The sequence below is a fragment of the Arachis ipaensis genome, chromosome B03 (assembly GCF_000816755.2).
Source record: "Arachis ipaensis cultivar K30076 chromosome B03, Araip1.1, whole genome shotgun sequence".
Taxonomy (NCBI): Eukaryota; Viridiplantae; Streptophyta; class Magnoliopsida; order Fabales; family Fabaceae; genus Arachis; species Arachis ipaensis.
In genome coordinates this window covers 105,886,651-105,905,416 of record NC_029787.2, presented here as the reverse complement: position 1 = coordinate 105,905,416, position 18,766 = coordinate 105,886,651, and the positions used below count along the sequence as shown (strand labels likewise).

The 18,766-nt window shown below is 35.2% G+C and overlaps 1 long non-coding RNA gene across 1 annotated transcript; it reads left to right on the top strand.

Moving 5' to 3' along the window:
- On the top strand, nucleotides 13,218–18,237 carry LOC110270274. Its single transcript, XR_002359626.1, has 4 exons — nucleotides 13,218–13,422; nucleotides 13,636–13,769; nucleotides 17,434–17,992; nucleotides 18,128–18,237. It is a non-coding gene; the product is annotated as an uncharacterized LOC110270274 (long non-coding RNA).

Sequence of the window (18,766 nt, the reverse complement as noted above, 5' to 3'; positions counted from 1 at the left end):
AACATATATAACTAAAAGTTTAAGGATAATACAAAACTCTAATAAATCTATAAAGACTAACATAATTAGCGCTTAACTAAATTAGAAAAGTATCCTGGCTAGACTTCAAGGGATTTAGTGCAACAGGTTTCATTGATGTTAGATAAAGCAGGTAACTTAAAATCCAATACAAATTATGAACCCTTCTAACGGGTTTAGGCCATCACTTTGGCACGTCTACCCATTTTAATTACCAATGGCGGTAGCACAAAATACAAAATGCTATACTGCATGCAACATAATAATAACAAAAGGTTGTATTCAATGGGAGAAGGAATGTTTGGAATGACATTAACACGTCAGGAAAATGAAGTTCGTCATCACCAACGAGCAGGGTTCAAAAAAATAAACATCCTCTAATATGTTACTTAGATGGTCAGGCTTTGGCTGCTCATGCTGCCGGCTGTTGCATCCTCTAGCCCGCCATCCTTGGTGTGACACCCATCGGTGTCGAAGTAGCTCTTCACTAAGTTATCCCAGAAATATCCTGCCTTCTGACATACCTCCTCCCTCTTAGGGTTCGACTTCGACATAACCAGATCCACAGCCAATCTTATCCGAGTTTCATTGTCAACCCTCTATAAACAATAAAATTAGCAATTGAGTTACTTCTACACAGGTTCATGGGTTTAGGGATTTTCCAAAACATTTTGCATCACACAATTACTCGTAAGTCACAAATTCACATACACATACGTAATAGAAACCAGGAAGCAACATGCGGTCGGGTTAGGGGAACACTTATGCATACCTCCAAGTCAAAGAATCCCCATAGATATGACAGCTCCATCCATTGAGCAACACAGATGCCACAATCATTGGACATTGGTGCTTGTTACCTGTCACAGGCTTTGAAAATTTGAAATCCGTGACTTGTGGTGGTTTGCTTTCTGACCTATCATAGAACTTTCCTTCTCGCAGCAATTGTTGGATGTACCTAGCCTGCAATGCCAAATGGACATCATACTCAGGTATAGTAAATTTAAATAATGGCACTCATCTTTATTTAGTAGAACACAAGGGATTGTCACGTGGTGAAACTACCACAAAATACATCTGCTTGATCCTGCCGTCACGCATATTTTGAGACTTCAGAGAGTCCAGATAAATCAGGGATTCATTCTGGATATCGATGATCATTAGGTACCAATGATGATTTAAGTGCATCGGTACATAGATCTGGGAAAAAAACTAGTTTAACATTTGGCAGGGACATATATAGATGGATCAAACCGCAAATCCATTGTCCTGTGGAATACAGGGGTGTACCTTCGTGAGATCATCAGCCCGGCCCATGTAGTGTTGCCAGATGTAGATAATGTCTCCTGGCAGAATGCGACAGGATTCAGGGCCACTTGCTGCATTATCGATATGATCTGTTAGTTTCCAATATGGCACTCGTGCTTACAATATACATAACAGAAGTTGGAGTAGTTGTTAAACAGTTGCTAAAACACCGTTTAAACACTTAATCTAGTCTAGCATGGTGAAATTAAAATTAGCAGACAAACGACATCATTCGGGGTTTAGGCGACATACTGCGAATGTCGTCGGAAGCCACCAGATGTGCCTATCTACTCGCTCATCAGTCAGCATAGTAGCTAGCAGAGTCAGCACCTGCACGAAGCGTCACAGTTGATTTCTAATTGTTAAAACAAAGCTTATCAATACAAACGATTAAACTAAGACAAGTAACAGTGAGTGGACTAAATGTTAGTTCAAACAACTTTACATTATCCACAACTTCGTCTCCCAGTCGCAACGTCCACAAAGCTTGCCTGTCTCCCTAGCAGTGTTCGTTGGGGATCAGCACCTCCCTGCAAGGGTTGATCAATCGAAATTAGAAGTTGTTAGAAAAAAATTATAGCAAAGAATAGTTGGAAAAAATAGCAGCATAGTAAAGGTGAAGAAATTCACTGGGACTTCAGCGTAAAACTAACAATATGTGAAATATGAGGAAGGAGTCATAATTAAACTAGCAGATGGGAGGAATGCGGCAGATGTACGCAGAAAATTGATTATACCATACTTTAATCCTGGGCCGAAGCCCAAGAAGGCCCCAAAAGGTTCAGAGGAAATTTGAAGGTCAAAGCATGGACGTTTTGCAAAGTGTTTACTCCTTATTTCATTAATATTTAACAAGAATTCAACTATGTTATTATCATATATCAACTAGGCTGTGAGATTCAACGATATTTAAGAAATACATTACAAGAAATTGTTCATTGTGGTTATTTATAATGCATCATTTTAGTAATAATTATATAGCTTACAGTTTTCCAAGGGACTTAATGAACCTTTTTATCTTTATGGACTTAGATATTTAAATGGAATGGATCACCTAAATTCCTAATGTTTTTGGGATGTAGTAATTGCAAACCGAACCATGGGCCTAAGGCCCAAATTTAAATAGCCCATTTCTTAACCAAATGGATTTTTTGGTGGCCAAAAAATGCATGCTTCTTTGACTTTGCCAAAAACTGAAAAATAAGGGAGGGGGGGAGCAGTTGTACTAAACTTTGGGAGATTGACCAAAAAACAAAAAAATTTGGGGAAGAGCCATGCACCAAATTAACGTTGTTACTACCTAATAACTCCTTTAAGTAATGAGCTAATAAGAAATACACAATGCTACACGGATGGCTTATTGTGATCCTTCATGAAAGAGTCTGGTTAAAAATGTCTAATGAGAAATGAGAACACAAATCTAAGATGCATATGGTGATGGAAGTTTTGGTTTACTAAAGCACCTTTACGAACCACCAGGACATGCAAGTAAGAACTGAAAAAATCAAACTATTAAAGTAAATTGACGAATGAGGGGGACGTACTTCATCGAGAGCCTCCGACCGAATACGTACGTAGCGACCGCTAACTCAACAGCCATAAAGTTGACACTAGCGGGGGGACGGAACACAACGTCAATACACTGCACAGTTGTCCGGCATGATATTTTATTTCTCCAACTCATAAAGATCATGTAAACTCCACAAAGGCGGGAACTAAGGAAGGTTATAGTACTTACGTGTGGGAGGTCTCCACCATCCATGAATCCCGATGCACCCACTCGGTAAAAGAGAGGGACTTTGTTACCACCGTGGGCACGAATGGTGTATCGACTGGAATCATTACCAGAAATGAACTCTAGCCGCCATTAAAAAAATTTGTCAAATGAATCCGGAAAACAAAGAAGCATTAGCTCGTGATAAAAAAATCTATAGATGTAAAAAACCTCGAAATAAAACAGTGTTCCAGTGAGAGACCAATAGTGAGTCCTTGCAGCATTGCTACCTTGAGTGGTTATTGCTTAACAGTGCTAGAATGTGATGCAGGCATTGTACCCTTTTTGTAGTCAGAATTTTTTGCATGGTCGAGGTTTGTGTTTACAGCATTCATCCCAGCGCCGATCTTGGCTATAATAGCATCGACGTCGTTAGTAACAGCCACCGTGTCGACATCCTCACAGGCCAGCTTCGACTTTCGGTGAGACTCCTTCTTTTGCTTCTTTGTGTCGTGCACAGCAATACCTTTAGTTGAACCATACTTCTCCTGGTGCGTTAGTGGCCTTTCTTGTCCTTTTGCATATTCTGACCACAGTATCTCCAGTAGGGTTCCGTGACCATCGACCGTACACTTAAGCTTCTTAATCTCCTCTGCCTGAGTTTCAACAATAGATCTAGTTGCTCCATCAGATCCAAGCAAAATCTGGAAACCCAAAGAAAACAAGTATCAACTAAAAATATAGACACACATTTGAAAGATAAAATCAACTAAAGAGATCCATTTGGAAATGATCATTAAGCAACCAACCTCACGCACTTTGTTGAACACGTCGATGATAGGATCATCCGAGGTGGAAAATACCTCCTCAGTCACAGTCGGCATCTGCTTTGCCTCTTCCACACCGGATTCATCTTTCGAGGTCATATGAGGACCACCAACATTCAGCAAAGTAGCCTTCCCCTTGTTTTTCATGTCTGCCTCCAACAATGTAGAGCAGAGAAGATTGCACCAACGTAATTGGCGCCAAGTTCACACGGGCCAACTAAAGAGATTGCGGGATGCAGTATGATGGAGATATGCCTTACCTCATATTGAAAAAGTTGAGGTAATGGGCTTGTAGATGTTAAGGCCCAAGTGTTGTAGGTTCATGAGAAGAAAGGCTTGGAGTTCTACAGAATAAACGGTCTCAAAGAAGCATAATTTTGGATTAGACAGCAAAAAGCACTAAAAGAGGTGCATTTTAGAGAGATAAGGTTTGAAATCTCGGATTTTTGCTTTGCACACATTTCGAGGTATTGATTATCTGATGTTGCTTCCAAAACACCCTTTCCTACTGAAACACTCTTTTCGAGTAGAGACTAATTCATTGGATGCAAAAGTCATCCATGAGGCCCAACTTGCAGGGCTGACTGAAAACCTATATTTGCATCAGCTTGCCACTACATGTATTGCCATTCCATTATCAATTTTTGATCCGTTAGTTTTTCTATAAACTAGTTAGCAGAACCACAACCTTATGGCACGGTGATTTTCACCCTCTGAATTTAACAGTTTGCTAATTATGGAACGTCATTCTAGCTAAATTGTATACACTGATCATGTAGACATTAACATAATTTAGTTTCGTAAAAATGTTGGGGATGAAGCAGCATATTAGAAAATACTAATTTCTTTTGACCAAAAACTTTGAATTAGTGTACCACCATGAAACAGAGTTCCCTCGTTAACATGGAATAAATTGTTATTAGGCAAAAATTAAGAGACTGTCTTGTGTTCCATTAATTTAGATATTACTTGTGCAAGGAGTTGGATACTCGTGCAGTTTAGAAGCAACTTAAATTGTCATATTAACACCTGTATCTAACCCCAAAATAAAATGGCATAACATTAACGACTAGATTAAATTTAAGCCATTACACAAATCATGAGCAACATAGCAGCAATAATATCAGTTTCAATCGGATATTTGCCAGCCACCCAAGTAGTCTAGCCCGAAAGAAAAAATTAACAAGTACAGCCAAATTACTAGTTCTAAATTACACTAACATAGAAATTCCAAAGCCTGGCATACCTCCATCCGAACCATGCATTACATGATCAGGCATGCACCCTATTCCTCTAACATCTCCCTAAACATTTCAATTTGTCCAGAAAGTTTCTTATTTTCTTTTTTCTAGTATATAGATTCTCTCACTCAATCTACCTACTTCGTCATCCCTCGACTGATTCAAACGTTCTTTGAGGCGGCCCAAGATGCGATCGTTGTAATCATGAATGGAATAACCAATAGCCCCAAGAATTTTATCAAGCATTGTGAATGAAACTTCTTGACGAGCAACACGTTTCTCATAGCACAAAGGACCATGAGCCACAAGATCTATACCTCTGCTATTATAAGGCAGAACCACCGTGAATCCAAATAGCACACGCTCATCATTCATGTTGATTTCCTGAGGAACAAAAAGGGGAGAACCAATTTTAAAAAATGAGCATGCCTACATCAACATCAACTCCATGTCTTCCACATACACGAAATGATCTTCTGTCCCTGTATCCGTAACTGTACGAGCCAAACCAAGTTATTGTTTCAGAATAATGCACATCTACAACATCACCATTACTCTGCCTTTACAGGAGTGCTACAAGAAAAATACTTATTCAAGATTAAAAATAATATAAATGATATTCCTGCTCACCAGTCACTCCAGTAGGGTTGCTGCCACCACTACCATCTCCAAAGTCCAAATTGTCAACTGCCATGAGGACGGAAGAAACTTTCTGACTCGAAGGGAGTGAACAGAAAGTACCTTCTAACAATCTTGACGGTCTTCTTCTCACCGGTTGAGCATGTGGTGTTGGCCGACGAGCGGGAGGAGATGCTGCACTACGCAGCCAAGCCAAGGCTTCCGACAGATCATGGAAGCCACGGTGTTCATTGTTCCGGAACCCGTTCACCTGATGCTCGCATTCCTCCCATGACCTGTAAATGCCTGGGACACGACCTCTTCGAACGGCATAGAAGGAAAAACGACCAGCTTCGGTCGTCATGACCATTAACACATGCAACTGTGGATGTATCTTCAAAGAATACAGGAAAAACGAAGAGTGTTGACACCACTATGAAAAGTATGAGGAAAGGATTTTATGATTTATGGATATATCCTTTAACACCCCCTCCCACCGGCCCAACCAAAATCCACGTGACTCTGATTTCACATTCACCCTAAACTAATTTTACTCACATAAAGATGGTAAAAACAACTTTTTTTAGTTGTTTGTTTAGCCACATTTAAAAATATGCTCTATGAAATATAAATTAGTAACAAAATATTACTTATAAATACGATTGAATCAGCAAATAAATTAAAATATAATTTTATAAATTTTAAAGAAAAGTTTTAAAATTTTAAAAATTTTAAATAAATACTAAANNCATAAAAACAAAAACATAACATTATAAAATTTATAAATAATAATAAAAAGTAAAATAATATAAACAAAAACAGATACATTAGTATTTTTATGTTTGTATAGTTTAGTTATAGTTAAATAACAAAAAGGTAATTAGAATTAAACAAAAAAAAATTAACCTAAAGTTGATCCGCCTATAGAGATCCAAATCATAACAAAACAAATCTCATTCCAAATAATAACAATGATAATATAATACGTTGTTATCATAACACAAAAAATAAATATATGAAAGTTTTTATTTTTACTTGCATTTCATTAAAATCATGTTCATTTTTTTAGAGTAATATTTAACTCTTTGCATTGATTTTTTGGCCTTTTCTATTTTTCGATAAATATGACTTCTCTCAAAAATTCTCAAGCAATTACAGCAAAAACATTTGGCTAATATTTTATGTGGTAAAGTCATACAAAAAATACTAGACAGTGAACACCTCATGTAATTTTTACTAGTTTTTAATGTAATTTGGGTACATGATGCAACTACTACTCAATTGAATAGGAAAACAGGATCTTTGCTTTCATTTTTTTTCAAATTCTTTTTTTTTCTTAATAAAAAACCAATATAAATGAATCAAAAACTAATTCAAAGGGCATGATAACAAGATGTTACTTTTTGGACACGGTAACTAAAAAAATTAAAAATCCTCAACTTTATTCATTAGGTAGGTAATCATTATATGTAATAGATTACATTCCCAACACATTTCAATCTCAAAATAAATATACATAATGTTCACTGAAAACACTTAGGACCACTGCTAACCCGTCCTTTTTTTAGTTTCACTGTGATTCGTGCAATTGGAAAGCTCATCAAGTCCTCATCGACTCTTCCGTAACCCACCCTAATCTCCTCTACTTTTTTTTTGTGACCTAATCTCATCTACTTGAACCCAGAATATATGCTACATGCATCATTATGACAACACCAAACCTCCCACTAATAATAATAAATAATTGATATTTTAATAATTTCACCCATTTTATATAATTCATTTAGATTTTATGTTTTTAAAAATTTGTAATAAGAATACCAAATGTTTAATATCTTCGCCTTTTCATGGATAACTTGCTAAAAAATGTTATTAAATAATAATGTGAGGTTATCAAAAATATATTTATTCTTTTTTATATCTGTTTTTTACAATTTTTATATAGTATTTTGTTTAGTACTCTATTTAAGCATAATTATTATTTATTGTTATAACATCAAGTTAATATTTTTTCAATAAATTAATAATAACCATAGTTTTAGAAGTGAACTGCTGTTTGAACTACTTGGATTATTAAGTTACTGAGTCTCTAGTCCAACTACAAGTCAATGATTGAACCGGTTCACCCGTTCATATATAGATAAAAAATAAAAAAAATACTCAAACATTTATAATTACCATAATGAATAAGTATTTTGTTAATCTCACTGTATCATGTTTGTCGTTGTTTTCTTCTAATATTAAAATAACTACTGTTTTCATTTTTTAATAATTTATTAAGTAGTTCATATACATTATACTACTATATACTACAACTATTTTAATAAAAACAATCATAAAAGATATTGTATACTTAAGAAAAGAAAAACTAGCTAACATTATAATTATCACCTTTATAAAAATAAGCTTAATCTAAGAATGAGTGACTTCAAAACTTAAATTAAAACAAACTAGATAGGAGTAAACTATTTTATGAAAGATATTTACATGTATTAACACTTGCAAGAATGTTAACAACAAGGTCAACGACAAACCTAAGGAAACTTTGGTGAAAACAAATGATTGCTAAATACTTCTTGCGTACGGTCTAAGGCCTTCGAACATGTCATCGTGTTCTCTCCTCTGGGCAACTGGAAAAATGATATGGAAAGAGGAAATATTCTTATCGGAGCCTGCTACCGACTTTAACGAAACTCATTCGCTGACCTTCTACAACAATAGAATGCATACTGTTGTCGGAGTTGCCTTGACCCAGTTGACTCAATATATAAACATTGCAACTTGTAGACAGTGGACCCTAAACCTAACAACAACTAACCAACACACATCTCTAAAATGAAAAAATAAAATTTACAACTAACCAAGATAAGATAGCAATAATAACAACTCAAATAAACAACAATAAACATAAATAACCTCAAATTGTATTAAAGAAAAATGGAAACTCAACTCGTGTTCCTAAACTAAAAATAGTAAAAAAATAAAACAATACACTAACAAAAAAAACCAGGTAATCTTAGATGGTAGGAGCTGATAATATAAACAATACTCAACTAAAACGGGATCAAAAACTAAAATTAGAGGGAAGTTAAATTAACACACCCGAAAACCCTAAAACAGGATGAAAACTTACTTGATCCGTGCTTCGAATGCTTCAGAAATTATTTTGTTCGGACCTAAAATGAGATTGAAATCGCCAAAAAAGTGTTCGTTCAGGCGAGTCACATGCCAGGGGTCATGCGTATGCGCCTATGATGCGTACGCACGGATTGAGGATGAAGCGTACGCACCAGTTGGAGAATTTACAGTATTTATTTTGTCATGAATCATCCATATTTGCATATTTTTTCTCTAACTTCCTAAGCCATCATAACCTTCTAATACTTATATCACTTAAACAAACATATCAATGTATCGAATGGAATAAAAGTGAATTAAATTTGTCAATTTTAAGCATGAAACGTATTTTCTTTTTAAAAAATTAGCCACAATTAGAAGGCAATTTACAAAAGCATGCAATCTTAATGAATAAGTGCAACGTAAGTTGTTAAAATTTCCTCTTCTCAGATAAAAATTCATCATAGAATTACGGATTTACAAGCATGTTCTTAGTCTCAGCCACTCAGGCCAGTTCATGATGAACCCATTGTGTTTTGTTTTCTTTAGAGTAGTTTTTCAAAATGGAATGCTCGTGATCTCTAATTTTTCATATATTTCTGTTGTTAAACATTAGTTTACTTTTCAACTAACTACAGTGCAAAATATTGTATACAGTCATGCAATCACATCTGTTCTTTTAAATGACATTCACGTGATCACTTTAAAAATTAGTTTTTTCCTCCGGTAGTACTACGTAATTAATTGCACGTGCAAAACAACTATATACAGATCAAAATTAGCTTCTATTAAATATATCATAAAAATTTTGTATGAATATGCCTTTTAATTTCAAATATGCCTAAAAGAATTTTTTATTATTCTATATCCAAACTTCTCCATTCGAGCATGTACTATAATAACAATTTTAGGCTACAAACATAAATACTGTAATTATTACTCTATCATTACAATTTTTTGTCTACGTTAACATTTGGTAGCAATAAATATTTTTTTATTACAATTTTTTAGTAACTTCTTTGTCTTTAAATTTTTGGTTGGGTATAGTGTATAGATATTTTTAAATAAATTTTTTTATAAATCAAAATTTTATAAAAAATAAATTAATATTCATAATTTAAATTATGTAACCAAATTCATCAAGATAATGTTTAAGCATACACATTTAGTATTTATTCATACATACATGATTTTTCATTTATATTATATCTTAACAACAGTATATTTTTATAATACTGTGCATAATAATGTGTTCATATAATATTTAATAAAATATATCATTTGCAATTTTATAAGACAAGAATCATTTTTTGTGGACGTATTATATATTTTGGTGTTTTTAGATATCCAAATAAATATAAAACAAATCAAACTTTATTATTTGATTCACTTTTATAGTATTTTTATTTTAATTTAAAATGATTCATTAAATTCTGCATATGGATTATGCTAATTGGATGAAAGCCCAAACTTAGAAAGGATTAGTAGAGGCAGCGAGGTCCTATTTTATTTTTTCTGTGAATAATTATAATTGGAGTGATGTTTGGGTTTCTTGGATATTGAATAAAAATAATGTTAATATATGCTATATTTTTTGGCCTATGACAAAAAAAATACGTTTTTGTCCAACAACGAAAAAAGGGCCAAGGCTTGGGCCCTTAATTACCCAAAATTAATTACTCATTATAACATTTAGTTATACAACCTAATTATAACTCTTCTCACGTGATTCTATAAATTTTTCCTGCAATCTCTCTAAAACCCTGAACAATTTGTCCCCTACCTATACCTCCTGGCACCTGTCATCACCATAGCTTGCCACCAATTATCTACACATGTAAATACTAAATTAATATCTATACTACTTTATATATAATGGTATCCTAAATTAATATTCTAATTTCCGATTTTAACAGGACACGTGTCACAACTCCCGCTCATGTTAGGTTAGTGAATTCTTTTTTTCAACGTCCGTATTTCATTCTCAATTTTCAACTCCGGTATTTTACCGGTCTTAAATTTCATGAATCCATCTACCCAATTCATCCTTTTGAGTGTTGACAATTCAATGATTTTTGCTGCTGCCATTTATTGCCGACATCAGTCCATTTCTTAGTTGTTGTCCATATTCTTGCTCTCATGGTATCCATTAGTAAGTGTCGAAGAGTTTATACAATTTTTTATTTGTTAGCAAACTAATAAACTATGAAGCACAATAAAATTTATCTACTAATGTATAATGTATATCCATTAATGTATTGGGTATTACATGTCTATTACATGTTATATTATTAGCTATTACATATCTTTATGTATTTATTTATATTTATACTGGTATTTATTTTCTATTGTCTTTGAATGTATTAATCTATGTATGTATCTATGTATTAAGCTACCTATCTGTACTGTATAACTATGTCTTTATGCATCTATTTATTAATTATTTATTTATTCATTAATTTATTTATGTATTTGCTGATTTTTTATTTATATATTATCTATTGTTTATGCATTTGTTTCTGCATTTAAGGAGAGCAACACCCACGGTGTAGAAAATCACACCAACTAACGAAATCATTATCCTGTTTACAGAGCATTTCCTCATTCCTCGCTAGCATAGAATCTCAGCACCGATTTGGAATGTCCCGAGCAACAGTTAAGGAGGCTGATCATGCCTTCCGCGGTGGACATTGCAGGGATGAAGTCAATTTGAACATCTCTGCACTGCCAACGGATCTGATTTTGAAGATATTTCTTCGTTCTGACGGAAAAATCATAGGAAGAGGGAGGTGTATGTCGCGTGATTAGTACAATATATTGAACCGGACGGATAATATGGTAACTCATTTCAAATCGGCCGGGGGGGGGGAAGGCGGTGGTTCTTCACTTGGACAACCCCCTAAAAGAGGCTGACTGTGGGCGACTTTCTATGTTCGTGCTTGAAACTCATGTCGCCGTTCCGATTGCTGCTCCTCTTGACTGGACGTGGTTTTCCATGGTGGGTACAGACGCTGCCAAGGTATGTGCAAGATACTCAATGGATGGTCGTTCGAGTTCATTGATCACTTGGAACTCGTTCGGTTCCTAGAGGTCTGTTATTCCTGATCCGGGGTCTGACGGTTACCACTTCAACCACCGTGATGAATGGTCTGCTTATGCCTTTCTCAGCATGGTGGGTTGTGATGATTACAAGATTCTCAGCCTCACGAAGCATCACTTGACAACTCCTGGTTACGACATGCAGATGTATCTCTCGAGTGCGGGTTAGTGGAGTCCCGTTGCGCGGACCCCGCCAATGATTGATAGACTAAGCAGTGGGTATGCCGTGGCCAACAACTGTGTGTTTTGGGTCAATAGTGAAGGTAGATTAAGGAAGAAACCGGTCTCTATGGTTCAGTACGCAACGGTGGAGTCTGCGTGGGATGAGATAGAAATAAACGCAACCGCATGTGTTGATCATCCCACGTTGATTTCCCACCACGATCATGTGGATTTCGTTACCTATGAGCAGTCCGCTTTAAGGTTCGGAGTACATGTGATGACCATCAACCTTGGACCTGTAGGCACAATGGAGTGGGGTTGGCATCTCTTTATTGGCGATCCTAACCTTACCGAAACACCGTCTGTTAAGTTTGGTCGCGACCTCCTCCGGATCAGCCATTCTATCTGTGATTTCGACACTGTTCAGTTGTCGCTTGATGCGGTCATTTCGGAGGCCCAGTTCCACTCTATTGGTCTGACTGACGGCGTTGCGAGGTTCATTGGGCGCGTGACAAGGCCTGGAGTTGTTTGCATCAAGGGGTGCATGGGGTTTTCTCTAGAAGTCTGAATATTGCTGAATAACGTGTTGTTGTTTCCGCGTTGTATTTTGCGCTTTGCTTTGTTAAGATTTCTGTATGCACTTTGTGAACAAATTAATGGTTTCCCATTTGTAATATTTAATTGTGGCCCCTGATTTGATTGCATGCTATCCTCGGGGGCTGATTAGTTCGCTATGATTCTGATCTTCATCTCCATGTCTTTGGATCTATCAATGTTTAATGTGTTATTTATATTTTATAAACCCCACTGTATATCCCGCGATTATTATGTAATGTATTGTGTAGTTTATATTAGTGAGGCCGAATCTGGATTTGGTGATAACGAAAATGGCTGGTTTGGCCAGGCAGCTTGTGTTGCGGTTCATTTTTTCCTCTCTTTGCAACTTATCATATTTTAGTCCCAGCCGGGCTATGTTGCTTTGGACTAGCATTTTGTTCTGGCCATTCTATTAGGAAGATATTAATTCATGCATCATTTTATTTTCAAGCATTGCCGGCCTTTTATCCTGACATGGGCCCAATCTGTTCTCTTTGTAACTATGGATTAGGTGAGCATTGGCCCACTGTGATGTTTTGACCTTATCCTCGTGCATCCATCCTTCTTTCCCCTCCAAACCCTTGATTCCGCCGTCACTCCCTTCACTTAGGCGGGCACAGCAAGGCATGTGAGGGATCGTTTTGCCGGTCCTTCTTTTAGCCGTTATTGTGGATCTTGCTCCTCACCATGTCCAGCACGCTATCTGTTCCATATTACCTCGGTAATTCGTTATTCATCTATTCTTTTTGTTATGTACTTTATGTTTTTTTTATCACAATGATTTCACAAATAAAACCTCCTCAGATGCTTATCATGCTATGATGTACCATAAAGTGCGTCCTCCAACCTTATGTATGTAACATTGTTTTGTATTAACTTTTCCAAGACGATCCCATTCGTTGAATCTGAATAATTTCTTTGACCACAAGTTTAGACACCCTTGGCTTTTGAGCTACCTGTGGTCCGCTGCAGCTCCGACATTTATGCGGCAAGGTACATTTCAGGAATTTCGAGGATATACGATTTGTTGGCACATTTTTGGTTGACTTTGGACTCCTCCCTGCGCAGGTAATTTTTCATTTGTTCTTTTTGGTTATAATGGTAATAGTAATAATACCTTCAAATAATAGTCATCCTCACTGTTTTCGTCTATTTCGTTGTTTAGTATTTATATGCAGAATACATTTTAATGTGCGATGTTGTTATTCTTTGCTAATCTGATTTTGTGTGATTAACTTTAGCTATTAAGGATTACTGATGATCTTTAAATTGGTGAAGAAGCTATTAAATTTTATCAAGCCATGTCTTTTAATCTGCTACAATCCTCCCTAATCTAACCCTAGCTACCTAACTTTTGCTGTTCAAGTTTAGCGATGATCTCTACGCTGAATAACAACCGATTAGATGCAATAAAGCAACGCCTTTAATCGTGCTCCCCTAATTTTTGTCTGCCAAATTAATTCTTGTGTTTTCTACGGCCATGCCTATATGTTAGACCAGCATTTAGATTGCACAAACATATTTCGTTGTTTAGTATTTATATGCAAAATTTATTTTAATGTGCGCCGCTGCTATGCCCTGCTACTTTGATTTTGGGTGACTAACTTTAGCTATTAAGGATTACTGATGATATTTAAATTGGTAAACAAGATATTAAGTCTTATCAAGCCATTCCTTTTAATATGTTGTTGTCCCTCGCTAATCTAACCTTGGCTACCCAACTTTTTCTATTCAAGTTTAGTGATGATCATTAAATTGGTAAACAACCAATTAGATACAATCAAGCAACGCCTTTAATTGTGCTTCCCCTAATTTTTGTCTGTCAAATTAATTCTTGTGTGATCTACTGCCATGCCTATCTATTAGACCAGCATTTAGATTGCACATACATATACATATACACTTTTGAAATCTTTCGCAGTGTTCATTTTTTACTATAACGTTCCGGTTTCTTTTTTGCTTGGTTCCCATGTATCCCTCCATGTATCGTATATCCCCCGGACTTCCCCATTCAGCTTTTCTTACCCTCCATTTCATTCTTCTTAGTGAATCAATGCAATTAATTACTTTAGTTGTGTTCCAGTCTTTCTCATTCGTCCTGTTCAACCCCTGTGACTCTCTGGTGACAAGACATTTTTCTACTTGGAGTAATTGAACTTCAGTTTATATCCTTGCTTCAAAATTTACTGTGAATTTCATTTAATGGTACTCTATCTTCTTTCAGTCATACTTATGTATGGAGTAATTAAACTAAGTAATTATCACTGTTATTTTTAGACTTCACCCTACTTGTTTGCTGACTAATTTCAACCAATGAGTTGCATTTATTGATTACCTGTCTACTATTCATTTTCATCGGGCTTTCTTCGAGAGGCGGGAACTTTTTCTTCTTCAATTTTTTTTCACTTTGGTTAAGGACTGCGTATAAAGTGCTTCGTATAGTCTCCGTAATTAATTATGCACCATCGAGATGAATTCTTTTTTTGCTTTTCTTATAAATTTGACCTCTTTTTTTAGGATATATCATTGTCATTAGACTATACAGTATATATTATATTATATACGTATTATATTATCGTCATTATCATGATTATTGATCGTTGTATTACATGCTAAATATTCGAGCTGGGTTATCTGCTAAGCCGTTTGATCATCACATCAACTGAGATTCTATGCATTGTGCTTCGGGGGGCCCAAATTTTATTAATGACCACCACTTGGTTCCTTAGATCCTTGAACAGCATCAGCTTAATATTTTTTTGGTCACTAGGTCAAATTCTAATAACTTTGCTTTGTCATTTTAGTCGGTTAATATGTCCCACTATCAATTACTTCAGTGTTTAATTTACCTTACCCAATTTATTCTCATAAATATAATCCCAGTGTTCACATTTCTATTAGTCACGTCACTTAGGAAGTATTTTTGTTATTATATCTTCAATATTTATTCATGTCAATCCTTTAAGCTATCTAATCCAATCTCTTCTTTGGTATTCGGGTCAGGGTGGCCCAAACAATATACCTGACCACGGCTTCGATTCCCTATATGTTATAACAATACCAATAACTATGACACCATCTGCGCAATTGGTTTATTCAGTGGTTAGATAATATAATTGTCATTATTATTGTATTATTCAAATATTTTTTTTAAATCATTATTTTTATCTCTCACATATTTTGAACAATTACAACAACAATTATTATTATTATTTATACTATAACATTTATTTTTGATAGGCACGGATTACTTTTTATCATAAATATTTTAATTTAGGCTATCTAATCAGGGGTCTTCTTTGCTATCCAGGCGAGGGTGGCCCAAATAATATACCTCACCAGGGTCTCGATTCCCTGTATGCTATAAGAATAACATTAATTATTACTGGATTTACTCAATTGATTTCTTCGTTGGTTACATAATATAATTGTCATTATTATTGTATTCTCCAATTATTGTTTATGAATTTTTTATTTTATCTCTCACTCTTTAATCAATTACAACAATGATTTTATTATTATTATTAATATTACAACACTTGACTGCACTCGCAAACGCAACACATGTAACAGTCCATCACTTCGTTTGAGTTTCATCGCTACCTGCCTTCTAGATAGTGCCACTTCTTCACCGTACAAATCCATCTCCCAATTATTAATTAAACTTAATAAACTCCATTTAGTGCTTCAAAAGACCAAATCTCACACACACACACACACACACACACACACACACACACACATATATATATATTCTCGGTCTACCCTACATCAATAACTCAATCCACCACATTCCACACCTTCCCAACCACTCTCCACCATTCCGCTGTTTCCCTGGACTTTGGTTTTTTATTAGCCATGCGGTCACTATCTGAAACGTTGTAAAAGTTTATTTACGGTTTGATGGACCATGGGTAAGTGAGCAATATGCATCTTGCTTTCTATTTATATTCAGACACACATACCTATATGTTCCTTTTGTAGCGTTTTCTGTAGACAATCTTACCCAATATGAGAGATTCTTGTCTGTACATAGCATCTTATATTGTTGATCTTTTTGTGAAGTATGTGTCTTTGTCCATCTGCTGACCCAAGCGACAATGGTGATCCCAATCCTGATTTTTATAGGCTTCTATTCCTTACATTGGATCTCGTGGCCGTACGTTTCCTTTTGCCTCAAAACCTCACTTATTCATATATTCTATCTATTTAATATACTCTAATTCTAACATAAAAATAATCATCTGAAACGTTATCTTTTATGGCACTCACACCTCCATCCTTTTTTCCTTTGGCTAAATGGCTGCATGCCATATTTTCATCGGTTCTTTTAATCTATCACATACATTTATATTCAAATTTATCTATGTATATAGCACATTATTTACATGATATATATTGTGTCCATATATATGAGTTGAAAAGTTTTTTATTATAGAAATATTTAACATATTAACATATAACATATTTAGTATATTTAATATATTGTCTCCATATACATGAGTTGAAAAGTTCTGGATAATAGAAATATATATTTACATATTTGTATATTTATATTTATTTATATATTTATATATGGGGAGACTGCCAGAAACCCAAGAGGTCTTCATGCACGTACGTATACTTAGCTATTCTAATTTTTTTCTTATGCCAATGTCGGTGTTTGACATATATATACATATATATAAAGTTTTTTTTAAGTTTGTCTCTCCTCTCTCTATATGTTTTTCAGAGACGAGTTTCAGTCCCCGATCTGTTTTAACGCGCTTTTCGTCATGAACTCGGTGATTTCATGATGTTTAAGGACAACCATGGGAATGAGTTACGCGTCATGTTAGACAAGGTTGGTAACAATGCATTTTTTTTCAAGGGATTTCATTTCATAGTTGCCGCGTACAACATAAAACATGGGGCTTGGATGCGTGCCTATTATGAAGGTGATGGCACCCTATGCACCTCTATAAGGAACTTTGACGGATCTCGCATTGTGTATCCAAAGTCACATTCTCGAAGTAGCTTCACTGCTCCAGCAGTCAGTAGGGTTAATCTTCACCGAGCAGGCGTCCTGTCTTGTGATGTGATCCATACGGGCAACGTCATACCTCCATTTTCCATTGAATACACTCCTCCAACTTCTCCTGTTCGTGGCAACGCCTTCGGTAGTCCACAATATTCAACCAACAGCCTAGGTTGTCCTGTGTATTTTGCCTCGACTTTTTCATAAGCTAATCTGGTGGGACAAGTTGACCTCAGTTCGCAGAGGCAATCGCTTAGTCCGCCCCTTGTAGGAGGTAACGGCCAAATTTTTTAATATTAACCAATGGTGTTGGGGTTTTCTCTCTTCCATAAATTTTTTATTTTTTTTCTTAAATCGGTTCAATGGGTATCTAAGCATTAGAAGTTTCTGATAATATTTTTGGCTACAGATGCTGGCGGCTTCTCCAAGTGGATTTGTCGTTAGATTTGTTTTCGATGTTGCCTTGCGACCGAGGATGCTCCTACTCATTCCTAATCCAACTTTCAAGTTTAAACTCAACTCTTCACTGTTTCTTCATTCGTGCTTTGGCATGTCGTTGATCCTATTTTGTTTCTTTTCTTTTGTTAATTTATCCCCGGACGTGTGGGCCAGTGCATTTTAAACCTTTGTCGTTCCAATCAGGCTTATGGATAACTATGCTTTGTGTTTTATAATTTCTTATATATGTATCTAATCTTTCTAATATATATTATATTTATAATCATAAATTAATATGCATGGATAATAGTATTCATATAAATCATTGTGGAAATTGTAGAAATATATTTAATAATACGAATAATGTACGCTCCTGATTTCATTATTAAATCAGCTTACGTGGCTTGAGGATACATTGATTGATATTCATTGATAATTGATGTTGATATTGTTAATTGATAAATCATAATTTATAACTTACATTAACATACATTACAACGAAGCTAATATTATAATCGTGATATACTTTTTTATACTATTCTCTATTTTCTATACATATATATGTATGTATACATATATACATATACTATATACTATATATTTTATTTCC